At 39.5% G+C, this 7,036-nt stretch overlaps 1 long non-coding RNA gene across 3 annotated transcripts in view; it reads right to left on the reverse strand.

Annotated features, from left to right (window-relative positions):
• Window positions 1-6,628, reverse strand: part of LOC140656155 (uncharacterized) — a 48,165-nt gene extending 41,537 nt beyond the window's left edge. For all 3 annotated transcript variants that reach the window (XR_012043996.1, XR_012043995.1, XR_012043993.1), the window contains exons 1-2: window positions 6,066-6,628; window positions 5,802-5,929 (exon numbers count right to left, since the gene is read on the reverse strand). This is a non-coding gene — a long non-coding RNA (uncharacterized lncRNA). The remainder of the gene's footprint in view (window positions 1-5,801; window positions 5,930-6,065) is intronic.
• Between the last annotated feature and the right edge of the window lie 408 nt (window positions 6,629-7,036).

Raw genomic sequence — 7,036 nt, forward strand, 5'->3', positions numbered from 1 at the left:
ATGTTCAGTCTGGCTCTAAATGCTGATGGTTCAGCAGCTGCACCACACATCAACAAGGAAGGACAGCAGCCATTCCAATGTGAGCTGTGCCCCTCGTACTAAAATCTGTGCTGACTTTTATATTCCTTTTATGGATATCTAACCCTGGATATATAATCCTTTCTTTTCTTCCTTTCATTGTTGTTATTTTTAATTAAACATATTTGGGGTTAAAAACATATGAATACATTCTATAGGAAATTATTTATGTTAGTGGTATGGAACTGCATTACTTGCTTAACTATGGATTGATCCCATTAAACTTGAACTGGCAGAACTTTTAAGAGTAAGGCACTTTTGGGAAGTTCTGTTATCTTTAACTACATCCAAACCAGAGGTAAAAACCAAATTATTTTCAATTTGGACTCAAAAGCAAAACTATACCCTTGAATTCAAATCCAGACATGTGATTCTAACCTCCTCTAATCCATCATCAAAAATGTGGGATGGAATGGTTCTGAGTAGGAAGATACATCTCAAGTTCCTTTCTATTTTTAAGTAATGTTCGCCTATTTGCTACTATCAGAGTGGCAAGAACTCAAACAGAGTATCCACATCGAGGTCAGAGTTCACCCCTCTAACTACTGATTTGTGTGAGGGAACGTGAAGAATTCAATACAGGCTGCAAATTGTTCCATTTCCCTTAATTATTTTCTCTGTGTCAGATACAGTTCTTTGGTGGGTGTTTGTTTTTGCAACCATAGTGATGAGATATATTTGCTGGCTGCAGTCAAAATAATTCCAAACAGTTATCTACTGGCATCATTTTTTATTCAGCAAATCCAGACATTTGCTTTACACCCAAAGGGTCGGAATTTGGAGACTATACTCCCAAAAATAGCTCTTAAATTATTTTTCTAAATCAGACTAATAGTTTGGGTTTTTTTATACACCCCCACAAAAAAATCAAGATCACTCCTCACACCAACACAGAACTGCATCCATTCAAAATTTTCTTATTATACCATTCTTGAGAAAAAAACCCAGATGATCTCATTTAAATCATAAATATAAATATTCTTCAGAGCAACATCCTTTATAACATGTGTGCAATAAATCACTTTTCCCACGATGCTGCTCTGCTACTACTCCTCGTGGTGTGAAAAACTGTCAGTATATGATTTTGACAAACTGCTGACAAAACCAACTTGATTTGAGAACCATATAGGAATCAAGCACTCACTGGGAAATCATAGTTATCTGGCAGCAGTGTATTTAAAAGCATGTGTGTATATGCGTATAAATACACATTGAGCTAGTTGACTTTACTGACCTTGGATGTAAGCAATGATTTGACAGAGCCATACTGCTCACAGCTTTGAAGAACAGAGTTTAATGCCCTGTGATTAGATTGGAGGCTCTGATTACAATTTTTGATGGAGTTATGAGTGATAGTGGGATAGGAACCTTTTCAGCTGCTGTAGTCAAAATCCATCAAGGACTGTGAATCAGAGCCCTCAGCAATTGCCGCTTAGAGGAAAGTAAAAGCTGAACTTTATGGCAGCTTGCTCTGCTACACCAGACTGTAGCTTCTCAGGACAGGAACATTGTCTAGCTAGCCACCCCTCCCACTGGCCTGATAGCATCAAGCAGGAGAATAGGCAGAGAGCTGGAAGCAGGAATCTCTTTAGTCATGCCAGCATGAATTGGCAGAGCTTGGGATTCCAAGCACGTATTCACATGAGCAGGGCTTATTCTCAGAGCTGGAATAGCCCCATTGATTCAGTGTATCCCAAGTAATTGGATTATGAAACAAAAGTAAATTCTAGCCTCATGTTTCCTCTACATCACTTCCTATTGATGATGTGGTGCTTTCGACTCTATTTTCAAAAAGAGGAGGCCATGGCTGCAATATAACTAGACTTACAGTGTAACCGGCCAGTTGATAGTGCTGGGAAGCCTGTGGATTGTGAACAGCTGAATATGCTGGTAGGAAAGGTAGGAGGTACTTGATTTGGGGAACCATCAGTGGTTAATATTGTTTCAAGTAACTCTGGGCAAGTACCTAGCTACTCTGAACTCCAGAACTGTCACAGAGCAAGCAGTTATTTTGCTAATACTCACTGCCCACCCCCAGGAGATGCTCTAAGCCATTATTGGAAGTATCAGAGGAATAAAGGTTCAAATTTTTTGTCAAATTACAAAATGAGATTGATTGTTGAAAGGAAACTAAGGCATAATCTTGCTCACATAAACTGGAATCAGCAAAATACTTTTTCTCTCTGGCACACCGTTTGAATCCAATCTGAGGACAGAGGCGATTTTAGGGGCTTCAGCCTGTTCCCTGATTGACAGCTTTCCAACATATTCACTTTCCATCATGAAGAACACATTGTCACAAAGACTGTAAGGCACCCTTTGTGCAGGACTGAGTTTAACAATACAGCATTGTAGGAGCAATTTGTTTCCCTTTCATTAATGAAGATGTATAGGACATTAAGTACTAGTCACTGACTTTTCATCGTTTCTGTTAGAAGAGATGGCATCTGCTGTTCCCAATTTAAGCAGGAGTTGGGATGGCTGTCAGAGCAGTTGATGTCCTCCGGGATGGGTGTTGCTAGTGAGTATTATTGTTTAAAAATAAAAATAGTTTCTAAACAAAATGTTGTGGGAGGATAAAAGTTCAGTTAAAGTTGGGCAGTGGCCAGCCTGGGTTTCATGGAGTAATTGCTAATTGTGTAAGCTCTGCCCAATGCTCTGTTTACCAAGGATGTTTTGCCCATTTTAGCTGAGGTGGGGCTCATTTCCTTAACAGACACAGAACAGAGCTGCAGTCTGCTCTGTATCCTGCTCGACAGAGCATGCTCAGATCCTTAGGCATTCACAAAAAGTAAAAGTAACTTCCCCTCCTTCCTGCTATATAGTGGTCTCAGATAAAAGGATCAGGATGTCCCTCACGTTCAATATTTACCTCCTCTTACTTGTATATTTCAGAAACATTAAAGGTCAAGTGCAATTCAGTGCTTGCCCCAGTTAATCCTTCCTGTCAGACTCAGTTTAAATGCAGCATTCCCAGTATTCCATTTGGATCATTAGTGCATGCGAGCAGTGTGAGAAACTGAATGCACAGTCCCTGCCTTGAATTTGTTCAGCAACTCCTGCTCACAATTAATAACAGTACAGCAACACACGCGGTGTGCTGATACTAGCAAACCTCAGTCCTGACTGCAGTTAGAAGAAAGCTAAAATTTATTTATTGCAAAAACTCGCTGTGGGTTACAAGCTCTACACTGGATATTAGCGCATTCATGTAAGTGATTTACCTTTCATAAGAGCCACTAGCTGGAAAACCACAGAGTATAAAAACATTGCTTTGTTTGTTAATGAGCTGTTTTCTCCTTCATTATAAAATTAACCCAAGACTGAATCAAATAAAGAAGTCTTCTAAATAACCTAAAACTTAAAACATGTGGTATCTGATTGAAGGAATGGTTTTAGGATACACAGAATTCTCTGCCAAGAATTCAGAAAAAACAGCCACAATACTTCTGCAAATCAGTGCCAGGTCAGAGGATTATAATTATCATTTTACTATGATTGTTCTTCTCATGCTACATTACACTGGCAATTTCTGCTGCAGCCGCAGTTAGGGCACCCACTTCTACTTTGCTATCTTGTAAACGCCACATTCTTAGAAATTTTGCAGATGTTGTGAGGTATTTATATAGTTGCATGCTAAATCAGAACACTTGAACTAGTATTCTGAACCCATTACACAGAACTGGGTAGGCACTGGAATGCCCGTATGGAACTGTGTAGCTGTATTACACGTAATGTCACTGGAGTTAATTATGTCTGCAACAGCAGTCTTAACTCTGGATTCCTCAGCCTTTGCCAAGTTACATCTAGAACATGGAAAACCTTGTATGACTCTGTTTGTTTTAACAGGAGTATGATCCACATACCTCACCCTTAAAAACAAGGCAAAAAGGATTGAGTACATCAGTCTTTCACTTTTAACAATGACACTGCACTTGAGAAGGCAACAGATACCAAATAAAGCAATTCCTTGCACCCTGTCCCAAATCTGAGTCATAGCCCTAGGGACCTCAAGGCCTCTGTATAGTTATTTCCTTTGCCTGTTGTCTTTAGCTTATTAGCACACCCATCTGACTGAAGGAGACTGCTACTGATTATGTAGCACCTTCAACACTAAGACAGGGTGGGTCCTGGGGGGAAGGACGCGTGAAGTGCCATGGAACAGAAACTGTGCAGCAAAAACTTTAAGCAATATTGTTGCCTGGGGTTTGGACACACTGAACTGCGTATCAGTGCTTGAGAATGTGGTGCACCTGCTGAAAAGAAGGTACAGCCAGTTGGGCAAAATTTGTGGAAAAGCAGAAAAAAATCCCACCTTCCAGGAAAAGTTGCTTTCTGTTGAATTGATGTTCACAGCCTTCAACATACCCCTGGCAAGTTCTATTTACAAAAAGTGGCATGTTTTGTGTTTTGGCCAGGCTCACTGCACATACTGATATTACGAGTTTTGTTTCCACTCTTTCTCACTCCTGTGTGCCATACTCCCACAATTCTTTACAGCAGGGTTTGGCTGTCATATTTCGCAAGATTTCATGAAGTGAAAACTACATGCTTATTATAAAATACTTAAGTCCAGTGCTTCTGGATCATGTTGGAATTATTGAGAATACTCATATTAGCTCCACAGCAGGCTTCTGTGATGCTGCCCAAAAAACATTTGACTCACTGCAAATGTGCTCTGTGTTTGTTCTGAACATATAACACGAATGTATCTGGAATCTCCAAGCTGCACAGTGTCTCTGCCTAATCTACTGACCATCCATAAATCCTGGACAAATGTAGAAAAGGCTTAAATTCCTCCAGCAAACAAATTTCCAGATGGAAAAAGAATACATACACAGGGAAATCAGACCAATCAGACCCTAATTCAGAGATTACTTGCAATCTCAGTGCTCTCCCTTGTCAAGAAGGATGTGTGCACACATTCTCCCCTTTTTCTATGCCAGCCTTCTGATCCTTCGATACAGAAGTCAGTGTTTCAAAGGTATCATGTGACACACACAGAAATGCCATTGAGTTGAAGAAAAGACCTTGCCTAATTAGCTTGGCACCTATTTAAAAAGAAAGTTTACTATAAACAGGGCAAACAAGAAGCACACATACCAACCCAAAGCATCCCCCGATGCTCTTCCACTACTTTTGCTTTGCCTTTAACAACAGAGTATTTTCTAGTTATCTGAATTAACCCTTCTATTTTCCTCCTCAATAAAAAACCAAATAAATAAGAGCTGTATCTCACGGTGCAGTTTCACAAGAATCTGAGCAAAACAAAAAAAAGGGGAAAGATTCTGTTTCCATTCTCTCTTATGCCATTCCTCACTTCTCTGCTGTGGTCCCACCCTTGCCCATTGCACCAGCCATAGCACTAATCAAATATTTGCATGAAACAATTCAGCTTATTAACAGAAGAAAATCCTGCCCTTTTCATGCTGGGTGAACAGGCTGAAGTGGCTCACAGACGAGTCTGTCAAGGGCTAGACCAGACACAGAGTAAGAACTGGGTATGGTTAGCTGGAAGCAAAGGAACAAGATTATCCTTTCAGCAGTGGTAAGCTACTGGATCAGCTCACCTTGCCTCACGGAACCGCAAGCTTAGAGGTTTACCTCTAAACTCTTGTAGCCATGTAGATAATCCACTTAACCCAGCGTCTTTACAGGGACTATGGGGAAAGAACGTGCTTAGCCAACAGGATCAGACTGCTGTATGGACGCAGAGAACTTACCAGCAATTCAGAACTCCCCTCTCTGCCACTGAAGAAGGAGCATCTTGATAGCACCTCTTGTCCTGATCTCAAGACATGGCTGCATTTACATTCCAAACATCAGGGGGGACTGCTCCTTTGGTAGATACCTAAAAGGAGAAGAAGAAGAAAGAAGGAACCAAATGAGAAACTAAGTGCATCTACTTTTATCTGCTTGCTTTCTCTTTTTGTTAATCTTTAATTCACATTTCAGCATTGTAGGTGGTAACAATGAAGAAAATTTACTTTAAATAAATAGTGAAAGGATTACTTCAGGGTTTCACTTCTCAATAGCAAGAACAAAACAAAAAATATCCCTATTTAGTAAAACAGGGCCAGTTTAGAGTAATATGTTGCTGAACAGCTATCCTCTGGTTCTCCCACTCCATTCAGCTGTCTCTCCCCAAAACGGGCAATAACTAAAATACACAGAGATGGCCATAGAGAAACTATTGCTATTTCATGATCTTTGGAAGTGAATAATAGCTGAAATCATAATTTCAAAACAGGAAATAGATGTTCTCCTGACATCTGGGTGAATCACTGCGCACCCAAGAACACCACAGCACATAATCTCCACACTATACTAGTTCTGTTGGTCTCTTTCATGTTTGTCTCGCTCTATGCCATATGGAAATAGAAGATTACCTTTCAGCAGAATTTAGGGGGAAATTCTGCTTTTGGCCATAGCCATGTAATATATTAGTACAAAGTAAGATTTAGTTTATTAATGAAATGTTGGAGCAAGTCTTAATGTTTCTAATATCACTTTTACTACTTGCAGTTTATACAGAATAATGGCAGTTATAGGCCAGTATACATTGCTAACTGCCTTACTCCTAAAGCTTATAATTTCTAAAATTATGTTCCATAATTAAACAAAACAATACTATAATATAAGAGCATTAGTTTTAATGAAAACCAGTTATGTATCAGTCTTCAGCTTACTTTGCTCTTCACAGACCCCTGAAATAAAGGGATTAACTATTGCAAATCCTCCTGGTACTTTACATTTAATCACAAGCAATTTATGATAATTTATTCCACATGTCTGATACCACTGAAGAAATTTGCAAATAAAGCTTGCTGATGCCTCCAGGAAGTGAGCTGTTCATTCTGTTCTAATATTAGCAGCAGACTTCAACAATGCAACATGTAACATTCATTCCATACCCCCAAACGTTGTGAGACATCATTTTATACACGTACAAAACAAA

Source organism: Ciconia boyciana, chromosome 8 (assembly GCF_034638445.1).
Source record: "Ciconia boyciana chromosome 8, ASM3463844v1, whole genome shotgun sequence".
NCBI classification, from domain to species: Eukaryota; Metazoa; Chordata; class Aves; order Ciconiiformes; family Ciconiidae; genus Ciconia; species Ciconia boyciana.